Source organism: Stenella coeruleoalba (assembly GCF_951394435.1).
Source record: "Stenella coeruleoalba genome assembly, chromosome: 2".
In the NCBI taxonomy this organism is placed as follows: Eukaryota; Metazoa; Chordata; class Mammalia; order Artiodactyla; family Delphinidae; genus Stenella; species Stenella coeruleoalba.
The window spans coordinates 162,130,987-162,153,853 of record NC_137147.1 but is presented as its reverse complement, the minus strand read 5'-3'; the positions used below and the strand labels follow the sequence as shown (position 1 = coordinate 162,153,853).

At 48.5% G+C, this 22,867-nt stretch overlaps 1 protein-coding gene across 6 annotated transcripts in view; it reads left to right on the top strand.

Annotated features, from left to right (window-relative positions):
• Nucleotides 1–22,152, top strand: part of USP6NL (USP6 N-terminal like) — a 188,931-nt gene extending 166,779 nt beyond the window's left edge. For 5 of the 6 annotated variants that reach the window (XM_079912061.1, XM_079912060.1, XM_079912059.1 and 2 more), the window contains 7 exons: nucleotides 1,660–1,732; nucleotides 2,299–2,764; nucleotides 9,145–9,323; nucleotides 13,084–13,216; nucleotides 17,128–17,205; nucleotides 19,927–20,095; nucleotides 21,740–22,152. The gene's annotated coding sequence lies outside the window, so the exon portion shown is untranslated. The remainder of the gene's footprint in view (nucleotides 1–1,659; nucleotides 1,733–2,298; nucleotides 2,765–9,144; nucleotides 9,324–13,083; nucleotides 13,217–17,127; nucleotides 17,206–19,926; nucleotides 20,096–21,739) is intronic. The other variant, XM_079912062.1, reaches the window with a different exon arrangement.
• Nucleotides 22,153–22,867: the final 715 nt, after the last annotated feature.

Genomic DNA, 22,867 nt, shown 5'->3' with positions numbered 1-22,867 from the left:
GTCATTTCAGTGTTAACTCAAAAAGATAACCCCAAAGGTTTCAGTTTATTATTCCCTAGGGCATTAACCAGTTTTGTACTATTTTGTATTAACCTAGCACTCAAATTCTAACAGTCCTTTATGAAATTGCTATAAATATCAAGTTCCCCAAGTGTTCCTGGAATTATATTACTATTTCCATCATTCATTAATGAATTGAATGAAGTATTTGATATGCTCATTTCAATCCTGTAATAGTTATCTATTGCTGGGTAACAAATTATCCCAAATCTTAGTGGCTTAAACAAATAATAAACATTTGTTATGTTACACAGCTTCTGTGGGTTGGGAATTCAAGAGCATTTTAGTAGAATGATCTAGCTTGGGTTCTTTCATGAGATTGTGATCAGCCAGGACTGCAGCCAACTGTAGGAGCCTGGGCGGATCTGCTCCCCAAGATGACTCACTTATGTGGGTGACAAGCCAATGGTCACTGTTGGCAGGAGGCCTCAGTCCTCACCATGGGGACCTCGCCACACACCTGCGTGAGTTTCCTCATGACATGGCAACTGGCTTCCCCCAGAGCAGGTGATCCAGGAGAGAATAGGGGAAAGTCACAGCGTCTGCTAAGACCTAGAAGTTACATCCTGTTGGTCACATTAGTCAGTCCTATTCATTGTGGGAAGAGGTGACACAAGGGCAAGAGTACTGGAGGATGGGGATCATTGGGGGAAGTCTTAGAGGCTGGCTACCAACATCCTCCCTCTGTGCCCCAGTGATTCACGTCCTACCCACACACAAAATGTGCTTAGCCTCTCCCAGGGCCCCCAGTGCAGTAGAGTATCAGTTTGAAGTCCAGAATTTCATTATCCAAATTAGATCCAGATGTTCTTGAGGCTCCTTAGGTGTAGTTCCTTGAATCCTCAAAGCCAGGTCTGAAATTTGTGAACTAGAGAGACAAGTTATCTGCAATAATAGGACAAGCATAGCATAATTACTGAAGACCCTCCTGTTCAACAGAGTTGGAAATTGGGGATGCACGGAAGTCACTGGTTCATAGCAATTCTGAAATCCAGTAGGGTACAAATTGACATTTCCTGGGAATAATTTTCCACAGCTCTTGGATTTACTCTGCAGGCTTTTGGTTTTACCCTCTGAGTCATCCTTCCTTTTCCTGTATTTGTGTAGTTTTCTCAGCCTGCTTCTGCCTTGTACAAGTTTCAGGGTCCAAAGACATCTTTTCAGTTTGTGCTGTCTGTCCCTTTCAGCTCAAGCTGTCAGTGCTTCTTCCAATATAATTCTCTTAAAAACCTTGTGGATGACCTGTGAATCTCACTGCGGGGTGGGGGGCTCACTCCATTAGAGAAAAAAAAAAGCTTCACCTACAAATAGCTCCAATATATGCCCTGAAAGGACAGGGTTGTTGAAGTGCTCAGTCTGTGGCATTTGTTATTTGTATGGCAGCCCGAGCCGACTAAGGCACAGTCACACTCTTGGGTTCATCTTTAGACCAGATTTTCCTGATGGTGCCTGTACTTGATTTTTACCTAAGAGCCCTTTAGATTTAACATCATTTGCCATCTGGAGAAGGTGAGAATTTTCAAAAGCAGGAAGTGCTGCCTCTCTTTTTTTTTAACAGTGCTGCCTTTAGCTCATTTCTCTTGTCTCACTTTTTACCAGAAGCAGCAAGAAGAAATCACTCTTCAGTACTCTGCTTGGACCATCTCCTTTGCTAGACCACCCCATGCCTAAGGTACGTTTTCTATCTTCCTTATAAGGCAACAGTGCTGGTAAAGTTTCTGTCTCTACTACATAACAATTTCCAGTAAGATTTTTCCCTTTTCTTTAATCCCTTACCTGAGGCCACCTCAAAGACAGTCATGCTTCTATAAACAGTTTTTCAAGGCTCTTCAAGTTTTCATGGACACTTTCCTCAAAGTCCTTCCAGCTTTTACTATGAGGTTCCAAAGCCACAAGGAAACTTTCCTCTAATATCCCTAAACTTATCTGGGAATTCCCACACCAAGAGACAGGGGCCCATTCTCAGAAAACCCCCTCTCACTCTTTCCCAGGAATTCCCCCACGCCTCCAACTCTATTCTTTTAATCCTCTCTCTCTCTCAGTAAGGATGGTGTGTGATTAGTTTGTTGGATATACTTTAGTCATGTCTTACAGAGAGATCACAGCTCTTAAACTTTTGGCCAAGAATTGAAGCCCCCGGAGGTCTGTGTCTGATGGGGACCCTGACTAGTGGGAGTGCAGTTGTATTCACACTAATGAACACGTCACACTGTCATTTAGAGCCTTGTGTCATTCTAGGTGCTGCTCCATTTCATTCCTTCAGAACCTTATGAAGTAAGCTCACTGATTGACCAGATGGACCCTGGTGGAGGCATGCAGGGATCAACTCAGGTGTCTCATTTCTGTTCCCATCTGAACCTGAATCCAGGCATTTGCAAGGAGCCTGTGACATGCCAGGGGCAGCGGCTGCTGCTGCCACAGCCATCATCCCTCCATCTCAGGGGCCCTTAGAGCCCCATGGCCTGAGCCACCTTTGTGCATGGCAGCCAGAGGGGCCTGGCGCCACCCCATCACAACCCCTGCTGGAAACAGCTGCCCGCCCTCCTGTTGTTGGGAGGGAGCAGCATTTGCTCCCCGGCACTGTCTCTGAGAGCAGCCTTGGCCAGAGAAAGGTTGGCGGAGTAGAGTTTGTTCATCTGTTCCATCTGCTCCCACCGCCGTGGAAGAGGTCACGACGGCCCACTTATGTGCAGCCAGTAAATCTGTAAGAGTTTTGCTAATACTGGAAGGGGCATACGTGGGCGTGGGAGTTGACTGGATCGTGGCCAGCTGTGTGGCTTTTGGCAGGTGATTTAATCTCTCTGAGCCTCCGTGTCCTCATCCACAAGATGGGATGCCAACCTCTTAGAGGTGTTGTGAGAGTTAAGTATAAAACATTTGGTATAGTGTTGGACAAAGGGGAGACGTTTAAGAATGTAAGTTTTATTATTTAGTAGTAAGGAAAGAGGTTTTCATTTGGGGAAAAATATAAGTGTGAAAAAAATTACATAGCAGGTCTCTATTAGCTTGATGTAGAAAAAGATACTGTAGGACCCCAGACTTCTATGCTACACCCACGAAGAATGAGGAGAGCCCCTTCTGTCTACCATCAGGGGTGCTCAGGCCACGTTGCTTGGTCCATGTTATAGATTGAATGTTTGTGTCCTCCCAAAATCCATCTGTTGAGATCCTAACCCCACAGTGTGATGGTATCAGGAGGTGGGGCCTTTGGGAGGTGATGAGGTCATGAGGGTGGAGCCCTCATGATGGAATTAGTGTCCTTATAAAGAGACCCCAGAGCACTTTCTAGCCCCTTCTGTAATGTGGGGACACAGCAGGAAGGCACCATCTGCAAACCAGGAAGCAGCCCTCACCAGTCACAGAATCAACAGCCTCCACAGCTGTGAGAAATGAGTGTTTGTTGTTTAGGACACCCAGCCTCTGATATATTTGTTCAGCAGCCCGAGCTGACCAGGACAGTCCCATGGCTGATTTGAAGCCAGATGAAATCAGGGGTTTCCAGACACAATACTCCTGTGGTGTAGAAACAGGCACAGACTTACTATTTTTTGGAAATTACATTTAATTCATTGTCTCTGTACCTCGTTTTCTTTATTTGGAAGGTGAAGGATTTGACCGGCCCTCAGACAGGCTCGGAGAATAACGGTCCATCATTCCAAGGGCCTGACTGCCTTCAAACAGCCTCTCAGTCTTTTCTTTGCCCCGAATTGTTTTTCATTGCCCAACATGGCGTCGGCACATAATAAATGCTCAGGCAACCTACGATGGCTGTCTGAGAAGACCATTCCTCACTCTGCCTGATCTTCGTTACATGCCTCCACCACCCGAGGCTGCTGGAACTGAGGTAGAAATTCCTGTTTGCCAAGCTCTGTCTCCTTCAGTGGCTTTAATGGGGCCTCTGTGTGTCCAGTCTCCCCCGAGTCCTGGTTTGTATGTACTTTTTTAGCCCTGGAAAAAATGCGTGTTTGAGCAGTTGATTGGACTCTACTTACAGGTGAAAAGAAAGTAGAAAAAGAACTGCCCCCCCCCCCAAAAAAAAACCCTCAACTCGAATTCTATTGCCAGTCCTCCTCGGAGCTTAACCAAGCTCGCAGCCTTGACACCCAGTCCCGGGAAAGGAGTTGAGTGGTTGTGGTCTGGGTGTCAAGTGTCCTGCCGAGACCCAGCAGGAGGGATGAGTCATATTAATTCTGTCTGACACCAAGGGCCTCGTTGCAATTCTTTTCAGTCCCCGCTCAGAGGTCTGCAGGGAAAAGAATGTTTTTAAATCCAGGACGAAACCTTGGTGCAGGCGGCCTGCCTGGTCTTGGTGGCCGGTTCTCAATAGAGAAATCCAGCGTCCAGAGTCAGGCTCTCCACGTGAAGGGCCCTCCCCACGTCCGTCACTGAATGAGGAGCCTGCACTAGTGGTTCTCTCCGCCCCGGAGCACTCTGTTTGGTGGCTGACTGTAAACTTGGTAACTCGGGGAGTGTGGGTCTGCATCCCCAGACTGATCTGTCCTCTCCCCTCTCAGAGGAGCACATCTGTGGCCTGAGAGTCGTTCGGTGAGATCACTATTCGGTTGACCAACCAGTGGCATCGATTTTGTGTTGCTGTGTAAGCCCCCTGTTCAGCTGGACGGGAGCTGCCGACTTGGCGCAGGGCTGGGGGCCCCGGGGTGCCTGGCGGGCAGCTGCCCCTGGCTCACGTTATATGCTGTGGCCCATGTTTCTTTCCACTAAGTCTGTTCATCAGTGTCCTTCTGGACGTGGCTGTGTCTCCGCGGCAGCTGTGGGTTTTAATTTATTCATGTGTGTGTTCTCAGAGCCCTGCACCACTGCCAAAGGCTTTATGGCCTCTTAAAGTTTCAGAGCCTTTGCTTTTATGGCCACTGTTTGTTGAAGGGAAGTGCTGTTTGGGGAAGTGATCGGTTTACCATCCGACTGGATGATGGATGAAGGATTAGATTTTCCTCTTTTATTTAGCACTTGAACACAACCTGAGCATATGCTGTCCAGCGCCGCGAGTTTTCCCGAACGTCCATTAATTCGTGCGTACGTCCATGGAATCTACTCTGTGCCAGATTCAGTGCTAGGCGTGTGCTAAGTTTGTGTGATCTATCATACTGAATCCGGTGGATCAGGTTCCTCTGAGATCTGCTGCAGCACTGCTGGGATTTGGATGCAAAGCGTGCGTCGTCTAAGTGCAGTGCAAGCACTCTCTAGCCTGGCCTTCGCAAGGCGTGTTAGATTCAAGACTGGGTCTGTCGACAGCGGGTCTACTGAATAGCTGTGGTGACCATCATCAGTATTATCAGGTGAAGAGAGCTCAGGACTGCGCAGACCTGTCTTAGCCTGTTCTGCCTGCCCTGTATCGAGGGGGCGGCCCTCGTACGGAGCACACGGGGAAGCAGGTGCCACTGTAACAGCGGCTGGGCGAGCACAGGTCTCACTGTGCAGGCCTGTCCCACCAAGCTGGCGTGGACTCAGCAGGAGCCTCTCTCCCCTGCAGCCACAACCTTGAGAGGGGATTTTATCCCCTTCTACCCTGGTGCCTCATGCAGGAGAGCAAAGCAAAGCGCACCAGGTACAGCAGCAGGGAAGAGAGACGAGCACGGTGGCCAGGCTCGGCCATCGACCCTGTCCCACCGGAGCCTGAAGAGAAGGGCCCCGGGGTGTCCAGATGAGCAGTGACCTCTCCTCCAGCAGCCACAGCCCAGCCTGAGCTGCACAAAGCCAGGCGAGAACCCCTCTCCCCCACCCTATAGAGGGAGGTGGAGAGCGACAACTCCCTCCTCTGTGTTACTCTGCGAACCCCTCATATTCCTGCAGGATCAGTGCAGTGGGAAGTTCAGCTCGTGTCCCCAAAATAGGTCAGAATGGACATCAGTTAAAGCCAAGAGCACACTGCACATCAGACCCCAAGTCCCCACGCCCAGTTCCATGCCCACCTTCCTAACCAGGGAGAGACCCTGTGATCAGTTGTCCAGACACGAGGCCCAGAACAGGGACCCGCTCCCATTTGTGTTTCACCAGAGAAACGAAAGCCCCAACCAATGAAATCCCCGTTTCAGTTATTAGTTTATCATCTCTCAGCCCCAAATCCATCCTTCTTTGCTCTGCCTGTGACACTGGAGCTGGACCCCAGCTGGCTGGGGGAATATTCTTTTTTGCAGGCTGGAGGAATATTAGGGTTCCTCAACAGAGGGCAACAGATGGACCACGGGGCCAGGAAGACCCTTCCCTTCCGGGTGCCGGCCCTGCATTGCTGTTGTTCCTCAGTGAAGGGCCTAGACAGCTGCCCCACCCCCCGCCCCAGCGAGCTGCTTCTCCAGCTGGCTGCATGCTCCCTGTCGGGCAGGGTCTCCTGAATAGGTGGGAGTCCTAGCCCTGGTTGGGGGTGACCCCCTCCCAGCCCTTGTCCCCTATGTCCACTCTCCCTCCACCAGACAGTGTCAGGCCCTTTTGCACCTGCTACTGCTGGACCCTCTCCAGTCCTCTTATACCCCTTTTAATAGTTTTGGTTAACAGTTCTTAATATTAAATTTCCCCATTCAGATAATCATGGTGGTCGATTTCTTCCAACTAGATCTTGACCAATATTACCCCTCCCTTTTTTGCTGAGAAATGAAAGTCCAAAATAAACTCCCCTCCTTTAAAGAAATTGAACCCTCAAAGAAATCACAGCCCCCAAACTTTTTCTCCCTTATTGCATATTGGGTGTATGTGGAGTTAGCTGATTATTTAGACCACAGGGATATGAAGACAGAACTGGGCTGTGTCCTTCTGCTGGGGTTCTGGGCTGGGAGCACTGGTGTCTGAGGCTGAAGGTTTGTCACCCTGCCTGTCTAGTGGAGGCTGAGGCACATCAGAGACAAGGTGACACAATGATGGAAACCCGCCATTGTACCATTTCAGTCCATCATTTAGCTGAGGCTCTTTCTTCAACTTCACATTTACGTGAGCCAATAAATTCCTCCCTCCCTCCCTCCCTCCCTCTCTTCCTTCCTTCCATGGTTTTTTTAACTGATATTCACGTAAAATAAAAGTAACCACTTTAAAGTGAGCCATCCAGGGGCATTTAGTGCCTTCACCATGTTGTACAACCACCACCTCTATCTAGTTCCAAAACATTTTCATCGCCCCAGAAGGAAACCTCATACCCGTGAAGCAGTTATTCCCTTCCCCTCCCCACCCAGCCGCTGACAATCGATCAGCTTTCTGTGTCTCTGGATTTGCCTGTTCTGGGTACTTCATGTGAATGGAATCATACAGTATGTGACCTTTTGTGTCTGTATTCTCATCACTTGAAAACTCAGTGTTTTCAAGGTTCATCCATGTCGTAGCATGTATCAGTACCTGATCCTTTTTGTGGCTGAATAACGTCCACTGTATGTATATGTCACATTTCGCTCATTCATTCATCCGTTGATGGACACCTGGGTTGTGTCCACCTTTTGGCTAGCGTGACTAATGCTGCTCTGAACATGTGTGTACATGTGTTTGTTTGAACATGTTTATAATTCTCTTGGGTATATGCCTGGGAATGGAATCCTTGGGTCATATGGAAACTCTGTGTTTAACTTTTTGAGGAATTACCAAACTGTTTTCTGACGTGGCATTGGGTTTTCATAGCTTTAAATCAAGAGTCCCAGCAAAAAAAACATATTGTGGCTTTTGGTCTTTATCGTGTCTTAGTCTATTCAAGCTGTCATAGCAAACAAGTCTGTACCACAGGCAGGGTGGCTTATAAACAGCAGAAATTGATTTCTCATAGTCTGGAGGCTGGAAGTCCAAGTGGCAGCATGGTCGGGTGAGGGTCCTCTCCTGGGTCGGCATTTTCTCCCTGCATCCTCACATGGTGTAAGGAGCGAGGGAGCTCTGTGGGGTCCCTTTTATAAGGGCGATAATCCCATCCCTGCAGGCTCCACCCTCATGGCCTCATCACCCCAGAGGCTCCACCTCCTAATACCATCAGCTTGGGGGTTAGGATTTTGACATGTGGATCTCGGGGGGACACAGTCTATAGCAGTCTGGGAGCACTGGGGGGCTGTGGAAGGTTTTTAAGCAGAGAGGTGACAAAATCAGATCTGTGACTTAAACCATGGCTCTGGCTACGCTGTGGTGGGTGGATTCTAGGGAAGAAGCACAGACTCAGGGAGACCGGCGTTGAGGGGAGGGGTTCAGACCATGCAGCCTCAGGGAGGCTAGTGGGCGAGAGAGGAGGGGCGTGTCCCTTTACCCCATTTCTATGCCGGGGGAGAGTAGCCCTCAGATTCCAGAACTGCAGCCACCCTTATGGCTGAAGACTCCTTACTGGGCGGCAGTTAGAACGGGCAGGCCTTATAGTCAGGCTGTGGCTGGACCACATTCTCACCATTTATCAACTGTGGAGTGATAAATGGGACTTGGGGTCCTTCCTAGCTTCTCTGTGTCTCAGTTTTTGCAGCTAGGAATCGGGGAGAGTAGGAAAATCTGGCCATATACAAGTGAGGTAATGTATGTAAAGTACTCGGCACGATGGGGAAGGCAGAAGGGCCTCCCCGCAAAGATGTCCACGTCCTAATCCCTGGAACCTGTAACTGGGTTGTGTTCTATGGCAGAAGAGGCTTTGCAGGTATCATTAAGGTTATAGACCTTAAGATCGCAAGATTATCCTGGATTATCTGGGTGGGGCCAGTGTAATCACATGAGTCGTGTTATGGGCTGAACTGTGTCCCCCCACCCCCCGCCAAATTCATATGTTGAAGTCCCCAGAATGTGATTGTTTTTGGAAAGAGGGTCTTCAAAGAGGCAACTGAGGTTAACTTAGGTCAGCATGGTGGGCCCTATTACATATGACTGGGGTCCTTATGAGAAGAAGACAGACACAGGGACGACCATGTGAGCCCACAGGAGAAGGCGGCCATCCACAAGCCAAGGAGAGAAGCCTCAGGAGAAACACCTTGCCCACACCTTGATCTGGGACTTCCAGCCTCCAGGACGGGGAGACAATAAGTGTCTGTTGTTTAAGCCCCCCAGGCTTATACTGGGACTTTGGTATAGCAGCCCTAGCAGTCTAATACACCTGTGGTTCCCTTTTTAATTTTGTTTTCAATTTTAAAGGTGAAAAGAAACAAAGGACTCGAATCGACATTGCCAAGGCCCACAGATGGAACTTCATGAGTCAGGTCTTCTCCTCATGTGCGTCACCCACCAGAATCAAAAACACCTTTGCTGGTCCCAGGAGAGATCTCTCTTCCCACCAAGGACAGAGGCCCCCAGCTCAGTTGGACCTCACTAAGGTGGGTCTGCTCTTCTGCTACGCCCCTTGGTGGTCGTGCTGGCAGCTGGAGGTCTGAACACAGGGCCCGGCCGCAGCCCACACCGTCCATACAACATTCATCCCAAATGCTCGTGCCGGGGCACCCCCTCCTCTGCCTGCTGAAGCGTCTCCAACAGAGACCCAGTGCCCCACGTCTAGACGTGGCCGCCAGAGGAAGTAGCAGTGATGGGGGTGCCCATGGCCGCAGGCAAAAGGAAGACAGAGGGAACCAGCAGGCTGGGGCATCCTGGCCCAGCTCGCCCACTGGGCAGCGTGAAGGGAGAGGATGCCACCCCGCTTAGAACGGCCATCCTGCTGCTGGTAAACCTGCCCTGTCGGCGCCCTGGAGCCTGGCTGCCTGGTGAGCACCCTGCTGTGGTGGCGGAAGGGAGTCCGGGTGAATGTCCTGTGATATAGGGGAGTGGCATGGAAGCGGGGACTCCAAGGCAAGATACCCCGTCAGCTTCACCGTCAAAAGTCAGTTAAATGGGATTAATGATAACGCTGCCCTGACCCCTTCGGAGGTTATTATTATGAAAACCATCATTCGTGTCTATGATTATGCCACATCCATTCCAGGTCCTTTTCCCACCGTTTTTCTTAAAGCTCAGGAATCGGTGCTGAATAGGCTGCCGGAACCAGGCAGTATTGAGGATTTCTTCAAAATAATCCACTCAGGCCCCGTTCAGATGTGTTCTGCGTACACAGAGCTCCTCTGGCCTGTGGCACCGCCTAGTGGATGCTTCAGGGGTGGCTGGACGGACCCTCCTGTCCCTCTGACAAGGACACCTGGTCGGGGTTGAGTTTTTGGCTCCGGGGAGGGTTCCTCCCACCCAGGGGGCAGATGTTCTGGCTTTGGAATGGGCAGGTCCTTTAACGTCTTTGACATAAAGTCCCATGATTTTCTTTGGATATCAGTCGTCACCCATTTAACCTGGCAGTGACAAAAATCCCTGGGTCAAATTGGAGAATTTCACAGTTTCATCTACCCAGCTTGGGTTTGTATGAGTTTGCCCTACAAAGGAGAGAAGGTGGAGAGAGGAGGTGAGCAGAAATGCTGCTCCTTCAGCTCTAGATTCCTTCAGAGACGGCAGAGTTAGTGGAAAGTATGCCAGGCATGGTGTGTCTCACTCAGAATCGTGTGAAGTTGCAAGGAACAGAAAGCCAGCGTAAGCGGCTTGAACACGTATGCGTATACTTTTCTCATGTAAGCAGGTGTTCAGAGGTAGGGCTTGCTGCCCCTGGTTCCCTTAATCTGTGATGCTCACCCAAGCCTTTCCTTTGCCTCCTGGTTGCAAGACAGACGCTATAGCTCCAGACATCATGTCTGAAGTCAAGGCAGAAAGAAGGGAGGCGAGGAGTCAGACAAGCCATGTCTATCCCTTTAATAGGAAAAGTAAAGTTTTCCCGGAAATGTTCTCAACCTACTTCCATTTGGATCCACTGGCCAGAGTGGATCATAGGGCCACCCCTAGTTGCAAGAGAAGTTGGGAAGTTGGGGAACAGGATTGTCACGGTTATCTGGTGCTGCGCATGTGGCCACCACAGAAAAGAGGAAGAAGGGAGGATGGAGGGTGTGGAGGCTACGACAGTTGCTTTGTCTGACTTATTGTGCAGTCACATCTCCATGCAGAGGACCTCCAATTGAGATTCATTTACGATGCCATCTTGAGCAAACAGGGTCTTTTTACCAGCTGTCTTATGTAGAAAAGCTGTTTCTACAAGTGATATTATTAACATCCCGGCCGAGCAGCCCTGTGGGTTGACCTTCACTTGCCGGTTGAGAGGAGACTGCTGAGTCCTGCATATTTACCAGCTGTTCCGTCGAAAACGGTTGCATATTTGGAAAGGAAATGAAGCAGATTGGTCCGAGGTTTCAGGATGAAGTTAAAAGTATGAAGGAGGGGGCTTCCCTGGCGGCACAGTGGTTGAGAGTCCGCCTGCCAATGCAGGGGACGCGGGTTCGTGTCCCGGTCTGGGAAGATCCCACATGCCGCGGAGTGGCTGGGCCCGTGAGCCATGGCCGCTGAGCCTGCGCGTCCAGAGCCTGTGCTCCGCAACGGGAGAGGCCACAGCAGTGAGAGGCCCGCGTACTGCAAAAAAAAAAAAAAAAAAGGTATGAAGGAGGGACGTCCTTCTTGAACAAAGAAAATCTCTTCAATCCTAGTGAAGCAATGGTTTGTGAGAAGACCTTACAGAGCCAAGGCCGAGTGGCGGTTGCCCTTGGAAACCAAGCGAACTTTCTTCCTGATTGGGTAGCTGGTCATGAAGAGGGTTATGGCAGCCTGGCCTGGCTGCCATGCTTTTTTTTTTTTTTAATTCTTTTTTATTGAAATATAGTTGATTTACAGTGTTGTGTTAGTTTCTGGCATACAGCAAAGTGATTCAGCTATACATGTATATATTTTTTCATATTCTTTTCCATTATGGCTTATTACAAGACATTGAATATAGTTCCCTGTGCTGTACAGTAGGGCCTTGTTCTGGCTGCCATACTTTCACGGAGATTTTTTTTTTTTAATTACGTAAATGGAGAGAAAACAAAGGATAGAGGATAAAAGCCCATAACAGAGGGACTGTTGGTTTTCTCTCAGGAAAGAGACTTCAAAAACCTCCAGCAAAGCTTTGCTAATTATTACTTAGGCAGCCAAAGGGAGGCCTCTCTCCCGTAAGGCTAATGAGAGATCTGATACAAAGTGAGTGTTGCTCCTGAGATTCCTAATTCTGCACAAAATCAGAGAGTTTTTCAACCCAAGACAAGGTTAGGTGGTAGTTTACGAGAGGTTGAGTTCTTAGTGAGTTGACACCACGTTGTTCTTATAAGTGAAACTTACCCTGTTTTTTTTTTTTAATAAATTTATTTATTTTGTTTATTTATTTTTGGCTGCATTGGGTCTTTGTTGCTGCACGTGGGCTTTCTCTACTAGTGGCAAGCGGGGGCTTCTCTTCATTGTGGTGTGCGGGCTTCTCATTGTGGTGGCTTCTCTTGTTGTGGAGCATGGGCTCTAGGTGTGTGGGCTTCAGTAGTTGTGGCACGTGAGCTCAGTAGTTGTGGCTCGCGGGCTCTAGAGCACAGGCTCAGTAGTTGTGGTGCACGGGCTTAGTTGCTCCACGGCATGTGGGATCTTCCTGGGCCAGGGCTTGGACCCGTGTCCCCTGCCTTGGCAGGCGGATTCTTAACTGCTGCGCCACCAGGGAAGCCCAAAATTTAAACTGTTTTAAATAATATATATTTTTATTTATTTATATTTACAAAAACACCTCTGGTCTGGTTCATAGGTTTCCTAATTCAGCTTTCCTGGCTGGAGGGGAGCGTTCCCTCCGACCCCCCAGGCCACCTGGCGGCCACGACGGGTACCGCAGTGTCCAGAGGGGACTCGTTTGTCCCCTAGGGGTGTCCATGCCAAATCCAGTTCCTTTTTAGTGATAGAAAAGACACATGGACTGATTCGCGTCTCAGATGCTGATTTTTTTTTCGGATTGCATCCTCCTGTCTTTGGGTGTGTGTGTGCGTACGTGCGTGTGTGTGTGTCTTATGCTATTATGATTTTTATTATGGTAAAAAACACATAACATAAAATTTACCATCTTTACCATTTTCAACAGTACCATTTATAGTAATACTGAGTATATTCCCATTACTGTGAAACAGATCTCCAAAACTTTTCACCTTGTAGCACTGACACTGTATACCCATTAAGCTTCCACTCTCTGTGATTTCCTCCCTCATCGTCTTTCAGCAGGGGGAGTTTAAGCCTCTGTCGCCCGACGGCTGAGGACCCGGGGCTTCAGTGGAAAGCTGGCAGCTTGTCGCCTGTGAAGCACCCTCTTCACCTCGGATGAGAGCGGGGGTGGGGAATGGAGCTGAAGAAGGTAAAGTGGTTTCCCAACATGGGGCTTGTGGACCAACACGGAAAGGGTGGTGCTGAGCTGGCAGCTTGCGAGACGGCCGTGGGGCAAACGACCTGGGTTCCTTCTCGTGGTCCCGCTCCCTGGAGAGGCGGGGGTGGGGTGGGGGGTGCGTAATCACGTGAGGCGTTCGCAAAGGAAAGAGAGGCTGGTCAGGCCAGCGATCGGTTCAAGGCAGTGGAGCTGAACTGAATCTGTGTCTCTTATGTCGAATTTGCCTTATGTTGGTACACGGAGAAGACTGTATTTTCCTACTGGTTAATGTGAATTAAAGTCGTATTTGCTTCCTTTGACGGAATCATCCCAAAGTGATGGGAAGCGGTCTCCCCGTGCTCGCTGCCCGCTGGTGGCCTCACTGCTGCTTGGGCTCAGCAGGGCCCTTATCTGCGGGGAGGAGATCTGTGATCACAGGTTCCTGTCCACTCCCTGCCATCCCCAGCCACAGGGTAGGACGTCTGTGTGTATATGTGTGTGTGTGAAGATACAGTCTGTTTACATATAAAATGTGCTTCTATTTATAAACTGGAACGATAAACCGAAGACTGCAGGGCTGCAGGACAGGGAGAGATGCTTGGCTTGTCCGTCAGGACTGCCCGTGGGCCTGGGTGCGAGGAGTCCCTGCCCGGGCCTGGGGGGTGAGGACCCCGTGGGCTGAGTTACGGGGAGCCAACACCCTCCTTTCTAGATCACAGGACTCTGGAACTCCCTACCCACGTGGCCCCAAGCCCACTTCGAGGGCCCCGTCTCAGGGTTCATCCTCCTGAAGGCTGACTAGGGCTGGCGTGTCCACATGTGTGTGTGCAAGGCCCCCTGAGCTATGAGGAAGCGGGGGTGGGGGGAATGGGACCAGGAGGGGCAGTGAGCGGCAGGCTGTCCTGTGCCGCCACGTTCCAGCGTGGAGCTCTAAGTAGCCAGGAATTCTACCTGGAAATTGGCCTCCATGTCTGTGAGGAAGTGCTTCTCTGAGAAGAGGATGGGACATATTCTATTTAAGAATTTGTTGGCTTGATTTATTACTTTAAAATACATGTCCACATAGAATGCGGGCCTCTGTCTGTAACCTTGTCCCAGGACCCACACATGTTAAGGTCAGTCTACTAATAAATTCACCTTGTTTTGTATATTTACCTTGGGAATCATGAAAATATTTTACATACCGATGGCAAAAAATTAAATTTCAAGGTGTGCTTCCTAAGTGTTGAGAGCAAAATGAAACAACTGAGCAGAACTGGGTCTTGAACCACTGGCGTAACTATCTAGAAAGGAACTCTTTCAGGTGACTATAAAATGCAATCATTTGACTCTACGTCCCTGGTCGGGCCGTATTCTGAGGAAAAAAGAACTGTAAAACATTTTTAAAAACTAAGGCTACCCTGGTGGCGTAGTGGTTGAGAATCCACCTGCCAATTCAGGGGACACGGGTTCGAGCCCTGGTCCAGGAAGATCCCACATGCTATAGAGCAACTAAGCCCGTGTGCCACAACTACTGAGCCTGCACTCTAGAGCCCGCAAGCCACAACTACTGAGCCCGCGTGCCACAACTACTGAAGCCCGCGTGCCTAGAGCCCACGCTCTGCAACGACAGAAGCCACCGCAATGAGAAGCCCGCGTTTCACAAGAAAGAGGAGTCCCCGCTCACCACAACTAGAGAAAGCCCACGCGCAGCAACAGACCCAACGCGGCCAAAAATAAAAACAATAAATAAATTTATTTAAAAAAAACCACTGTATTCAGTGACTCCTGTTTGTGGTGGTGTTAGGCATTTTTATTCTGGAGCGGTTGTGTGCACGTTGTGGAATAAAGCACAGCAGTTCTTTGGTTGGCATTTTTGAGGACCGGAATATGCGGCATAAAGGAAGAAGTACAGATGTACCATTAATGAGTTAAGTAAAAATCCCATAGTCCTGAATCTGAATTGAAAATTTTAGTATGAACTCATATATCATGATCACGAAATTCAAAGTATTTCATGGTTTTGTCCAATAAAGATGTTTGAAAGCAGTGAACACCCCCAGAACACAAGTATCAGAGTATCTGAATATCTAAAACCAGTTCCTGCCAAAAGGAACCAGAGCTGATTCCAAGTTTGGGAGGCTTATTCCAAGATGAGCTCAGACTATCTAATTTACCGGAAAGTAAGGAGGTTATATCAAAGATGCTGACATCATGCCAAAGGAGCTGAAGGCCCCCACTGCTGCAGGTTGGGGATCTGAGGGCTATTTTAGGGAACGAACCATAATAAATTGCCCCAGACTTAGTAAGCTTTCAGTCTATTTGCTTCTGGTTCATTCCATGGACAAAATAATCTACTCAAAAAATCTCTTTGGGATGCAGACCTTAAGCCTGCTCCTAGGTCTTTTTCTGTTTAAGGGTTTACACTGCCAACCTCCTCTTCCTCATTTTAACAGGGGCTTTCTTGAAGCCACCTGAAATGTTTGAGTGGAAAGCAACATCCCTAATCTGACTGTTGCTTCTAGCCTGGATCCTGTTGTCCGGTTGAAAAGTCTCCACAGGAGGCCTTTGAGAAAGGCTCTCAGCTTGTGCCAGGAGACTCTACTGTTGGTGACAGAAGCAGCTGGCTTTTCCAGCCACTTGGTCAATTTCGATTGCAGGCCACAGGCAGAGTGGCCTGTCTGTCGCAGAGCTGCCTCCCTCCATCTTTGCTTGCAAACACACCTGACTTTATGTCTCTCTTGTGGTCCCTTGTTAAAGGTATCAAGGAACAGCCAGACGATCCATGTTGTGAATGTTCTAAAAGTATTTTTGCTAGAGACACAGGCTCTTTATGTACCTGATCTGCTTCCAAGTTACTGAAGGCAACTGATTTGCCAAATATCTTGCCACATAACAGGGATCACCTGCTTTCCAGCCTGCTGTGTGACTTCCTTACTGTCCGCCACCCCACTGCTAAGACAATGCTGTATCATTTAGTTTTCATTATGGCAGCCCCTCCCTTCCAACACCAATTTCAGGACCAATTAGGATACAGGACAGCCGCTGTAGCAGAAGATCCCAGAAGACAGGTGCTCAAAGAAGCTGAAATCATATCTCCTTCTCCGTAGAAGCTGGGAAGCGGTCCAGGGATACTGCAGCTCTGCTCTTCAAGGTCACCAGGGATAGCGGGTCCTCACCTGTTTTTGCGCATCTCATCCCTGAGGTTGTTTCCTCTGACTGTGGCGTTGAATTTGAATCATTCCATCGTATCTGCATTTTAGTCCATTCAAGGCAGAATAAGAGGAAATGGAGTGCAAAGAATTGCCTTATAAAAGCAACCTGTAACTTGCACAAATCACTCCTGCCCACAGTTCATTGGCCAAAATTTAGCCATATAGTCACCCCTGAATGCAAAAGAGTCTGGGAAATGTAATTTCTAACTAGGATGCCACGTGCCTGGCTGGAATTCAAGGGGTTCTATGACTACAAGGAAGAAGGGGGAAATAGATACTGGGGTACAATTAACCGTCTCTGCCACACCCAGCCTGTCCTTGGGAGTAGAGCTCACCCCAGGGTACTTTTCCTTAAATCTCTGCTGTCTAGGAAATAGCCATTTTCTGTCCCTCAGAATCCCAACACGCAGCTCGTGATTTAGGTCAGACCATTCGTGAGGTGTTGGTTGGAGTGATGACCCTTCTTCTGGGTGGCTGATCTGATGCAGACCCTCAACTGCCCTGACATGAGATAGTAGCAGACAACTACTACTTACTGAACAGCCACTTTGCAATGGTTATTCTTTTAAGTGATTCACATGCATTACCTCATTTCATCTTCACCAAACCCTACGAGACAGGTATTAAAACGCCTGTGTCCTGTGTTAGGAGACTGCGCCCAGGACTGTGATTGCAAGAACTTCTCACCAACCTTCTCACCCCTGCTAGGTGTGCAGCCTGGTCTCCTTCAAGGAGAGGAAGAGCTGGCTGGTCCTGATGCAACAAGGACACCCAGGAGCAGGCTAAGTAACTCTTTATTTTTATTTGTATTCATACAAGAATGTTTATTATGGCATTGTTCCTAGTGACAAAAAATGAGAAGCAAAGTGAACGTTCATGAATGGTTGTATAAATTACCCCCCCCCACACACTACTAAACGTGATATAGCCATTAAATATATAGAACTCATAGAGCAGTATGGATTTGGAGGACTCTTCAAAAGTAGCAAAGGGACTTCCCTAGTAGTCCAGTGGGTAAGATTCCATGCTCCCAATGCAGGGGACCGGGTTCGATCCCTGGTCAGGGAAATAGATCCCGCATGCGTGCTGCAACTAAGAGTTTGCATGCCACAACTAAAGATCCCACATGCTGCAACTAAGACCTGGCACAGCCAAAGTAAATAAATAAATAAACAAACAAATATTTTTGTAAAAAGAGTAGCAAAAGCAACATGTAAGAAATATGTAAGAGATGATGTAATCTCATTTTTAAATATGGGAAAATTGGGCTGTTAATGTGGACTGTTGGGATGGGAGGGTCTCATGGGGGAGGAGAAGAAGCAGAAAGCAGAGATCACAGGGGCTTAAGTAACTTTAATTAACTTGGACTCTGCTGTAGGGTCAGCATGTCTTGGAAACTAGAGATCTCCAAAGTGGGGACCATGCATCTCGGGTGGGGTATGGCGTCAGGATGACTCACTGGAATGCAGGAGGACAATTTTAGAACTTTGCTCTGTACTTATTTTTGTCTAATCCCCTAACATTTCTACTGGGTGTATGCTTTATGAGGTGCACACTGTGATTGGAACAGTAGTAAATATATTTAATTGATAAATAAATACGCAACATGAAGTGCTTATGAGACATTGGAATATGATGAGGTGCAAAGCTTGGGGACCACTGCTGCTCCCACAGCCCTCACAGCCCGCTACACCCACAGCAGAGGGAGGACTCAAGGGATGTGGACATTCAGTGGAAACAGCACTTTTTTCACAGGAGCAGGGGGAGAGTCTGCCTGACATGCAGCAGTAGTGGGGAGGGCATGCTGCTTGACTCTTCCAGGTGGCCAGGCTGTCTCACAACCAATGATGAACCCACGCAGAGCTCACAGAAGACGGAAACCATTTCTCCGGGCTCTCCTGGGGCCTCCTCTCCTGTGTGCAAAACGTGCCTCCCCAGGATCCTTCTCGATCCTTCCGTCCATCTCCTGGAAGTTCCAGCCCTGGCCTCATGCTACTTTTGTAGACTAGCCAGTGAGTCCCATGTGCCTGGACCTCGGATTCTCCTGATGAAAACACCAGCAAACTCCTTCACTGGGCTCATTGTAGTGCCACCCATGGGGCTGTCGTGAAGATTAATGACTTGGTTCTCATGACGGGCTTTTAGTAATGTCACCGTCACTATTCTCTGGCTGCCTGTTCTGGGACCTGGTAGCCCTCTTAGGGCTCCTGGGTAAACGTTTGCCATTTGAGTAAATACATCCTTCACTCCATCCTTTCCTGCTGCCCAACTTCTAATGAAAACACTTCAAAAACAAGGCCTAAAGCACTATCCTCGCCGGATGTTTCCATCTGGGTCTGGTTAGGAGGCAGAAACCACACAATAATTTGAACAAGGGAAGTTAACTCTAAGGGATTATTCCACAGTGATAGGAAAGTGGCTATAAAGATGGAAAGAGAACTCTAAGGGGTGCCCTAGGGCAGGGAGACAGCCAAGAAAGGGCAGACTTGGAAGGGGGTTCACCATGGTCGAAGCAGGTGTGGTTGGGGGTCACTGGCTGGGACAGAAGTCCACTGGTGGCCTTGGCCAGAGCTGGCCCATGTCCCTGGGCAGCAGGAACCTGTGTCTAGAGCACAGGCGAGGGGGGCTTGTAGGTGGGTGCACAGAGGGTTCAAGGCACTGCTGCCCACGTGAGGCTGGGGGAGAACAGCAGTGTCCCCACTGCAGCTGGGTGGTCACCAGCCTGGGCCAAGGCTGCCTGTGTGCTAGGGCAGAGCACCACCGGGCACTCATGCACGTGTGCGTGCATACACACAACTGACAGTGCAATAGAAATGAAAAAGAGCAAACCCCTCACCCTGAAATGTGGGAAGAGAACCTGGCCTTTTCCTGCAATGTCCCTCTCACGCTGTCTTCTGACAAAGTTTTTTTCCTGCAGTGTCCCTCTCACGCTGTCTTCTGACAAAGTTTAGCATTGCTCTTACAGTAAAGTAGAAATGCTGAGAGTACACACAGCCCCTTATCACAGAGCAGGTACTGAAGGGTGAATTTGGATCCAATAGGCAAACAATTGCTATCTGGCACACTGGGTAAAAATCATGGTATTTATCTGCAAGATAGAATTATATGAAGTAATTAAAAATTATGTTTTAGAAGACTATTTAATGCCCTGAGAAAATTCTCATGATATACTAAGTGAAAAAGCAGATTACAAAAGCAATCAATACAGTGTAATCCTAATTTTTAAAAAAAGAGCAAGAAAAAGAGTGAAGATCTTCATTTAAAAAAAGATTCCTGAATGTCTTCTCCTTTTCCCACTGCCTGTCAACCCCCTCCCATCCTTCCCCATGTTTTGATGAGAGTGAGAAAGTGAGTCAGAGGTCAGGCAGTGTATTAGAGAACCAATGATTTTAATTCCCTTCCGGTCATCTGCCTCACCCCTTGCCCAGGAGGAGCTGGGGAAATGTGCAGGGAAAGTATTATGTTACACAGAATCTCAGCCACTTTCCCTCTCCTTTTTGCTTTCAGAATTCCCCCAGTGATATTGGACTGGCCCCTCCTCAGGCCCAGGAGAACTGGAAAGGATTGGACCCCGGCTTCAGGAAAGGGTGTGAGAAAAGATGGTTCCCTTTATCCCGCAGACCAGCAAGGATCAGTGGTCTCATGAAGAAAGGTGGTCCATGGCTGACGGTGCTGGGTAAACCATGCTTAACGTATTTTGCGACAGGGTTTCTCAGGGTCTGTGTGTGCCCTAGAATCTCTAGCTGGTCAGCAGCAGGTCCCAGCTTTTATTTTAATTCGTGTGTGTGTTTTGTGGAACACAGTTTGGAAAATGCTGCTATAGAAATATATTTAAGATGTCCACAAACATTTTTAAAGCTTTAAATACCAAAATGCCCCTGATCTCACAGCATCTTTTTTTATCCTGGTGATTGATTTTGTTACAAATGAAAGTGTGTCCTCATAAAAATATAACTGCCTACATATACATGCACATAATGTACACACAGAAATGCACATAATATGTATACATATAATGCACATATGTATATGTACATATACATGCATACAGTATGCACTCATATACACACCTACACATACATGCGCACTTACACATAATATGCACATACATACACATAATATACACACATAACACATATACATGCACATAATATACATGCACTTATGCATATGCACGTAGACATACACATATAGATACATATATACGCATAATGTGTACACATATATACACACATACTACGCATACACATACGTATACCCATACATCTATGTAGACACATGCATACACATATACAAATAATACACACATATATGTGCATAATATACACACACTTAACATATATACATGCACATAACACATTTCTAGACACACACATGCACACATGTACATGCATATGCCTACACATATACACTACATGCAACATATATATACATGTATATAATATACATACACATGCATAATGTACGTGCACACACACACATATACATGCGTACACATGCACACACACACACACACACACACATTGACAGAGGTCCAAGCAGCTCTCATCTCTTAAGGATGAAATTATGGGCAATTTATTTCATCAGTGTGCTTTTCTGTCATCTCCAAAATTCTTGTGGTTAGTTGTTCCTCTTGTATTAAGGCAGAAACACCCGTGAACAGCCTTCTATTGTGTTTTTACTCTGGTGTTACAACCACTCAGAAGGAGAGCTTGGCTCACACCCCATCAAGGTGACTGCACAGAGGGTGTCTCTCCCATCACATTTCCCGATGCAGCAGCGACATTGCAGATGTCAGTGGGGGCAGGTCCTGTGACCTGCTAATGGGCTGTGTACGATTCTGCAGGGCTTGCTTGCCTTGCAAGGGTCACTCTGTTGTTTTCTCAGCTGCTGGAGCCTGACCCTCTCTGACAATTATTACTTCATGTCAAAAGACTTCCGGGCAAGCTGTCTGGATCTGCCAGGAGAGACGGAGCTGCCCCCATCAAACTCTGGGCTGCCAGGCTCAGGCGGAGGGTGAAAGGTTCTGGAGTTTTCTGTGGAAAGACACCTTGGCCCTGCTCCTGTGCCCCCCCACCCCTGCCCTCCCTAGTAACCCCTCACCAGCCTTCAGCTTCCCTCCAAGCTGGAGCAGAGACCTTAGGCAGTGGCACCATCACGGGGCCAGGGTCTGTGCTGTGAGAAAGTGACAAGAAAGATGGCCCTGGGCTGCTGGCTGACCATCTTCAGGATGGATGAGCTGAGTCTCCTGGAATTTGTTCCAAGAGAAAGTGGAGAGGGCTTCTCTCTCCCTGTAATAACGACCCACTTCAATCCCCAGGTTTCCTGCAGGCGTAACGCAGGAGGGAGCGAGGCCCGTGTTCACAGCCTCCATCATCTCTCACCGGCTCTTGTTCACAAAGTGCCAACCCAGGCTGCATGCTGCTCTGGGCCTTCCTGGAAGGGGTCATTCATCTGGGAGGAAAGTAGGGGTCCCTGAGAATGATGAAGGGCGATGGAGGGCGGACACCAGGGCCTCCTACCTCTGTGTTTCCCAGAAGAAGGTCACAAGATGGCAGGGACCAACCTGGGTCCAGGGAGCACCTCCTCAGGCAGAAGCTGGTGGAACTTCGGGTTCTGACTCCCAAGTTCAATGGCACCAGCGACATGTAGCTCTAACTTGTGACTTCTCCTGCCTCTCTCTGTGTGTGCCCATGGGGGTGGCCTGAGGAAATGCCACTGCTTCCTGGCAGTGCTGAGAGCTGCCCTCTGTTTACATGGATGAATCTAGAATGAAGATGGCTAATCACAACAATGGCTAATACTTTTGGAAGGCTTACCGTGTGCCGGAAAGAAGTGCTTGTAATGGATTATTTCACTTAAAGCAGTCTTTCAACACGTATCCTGTGTGCCGGCAAGGTTCTAGGCACTGCAATGCAGCAGGATGAAAGAGACAAAATCCCACGGATGAACAACATGTGGTCCGTACACACGACGGGACAGTATTCAGCCTTAGAGGAAGGGAATTCAGCCACGTGCTACAACATAGATGAACCTTGAGGACGTTGTGAAGGAAATAAGCCAGATACAAAAGGACAGATACTGCAGGATTCCACTTACATGAGGTACCTGGAGTAGTCAAGTGCATGGGGATAGGAAGCAGAATGGTGGCTGCCGGGGGCTGGTGGGAGTGGGGAGAATGGGGAGTTGTTGTTTAATGGTGTTGACCTGAAACAAATAGACAGCCAGATATTTCTCCAGCAAAGAGGGTTTATTCAGAATCAGCAGAGAACTGCAATTCGGAGTCTGTGACAATGGTGAACACATACAAGTCCCCGCCTGGCAAGGGAAGGAGAACCCTTTTACAGGGGGGATTGCCTGGGGTTTTAAGAACGTGGCCGCACAACCCCTCTTCCCTGGGCTTTTAAAAAAAGTTCCTCAGGTCATTGTCTCGGGCAGCTGGGGCTGA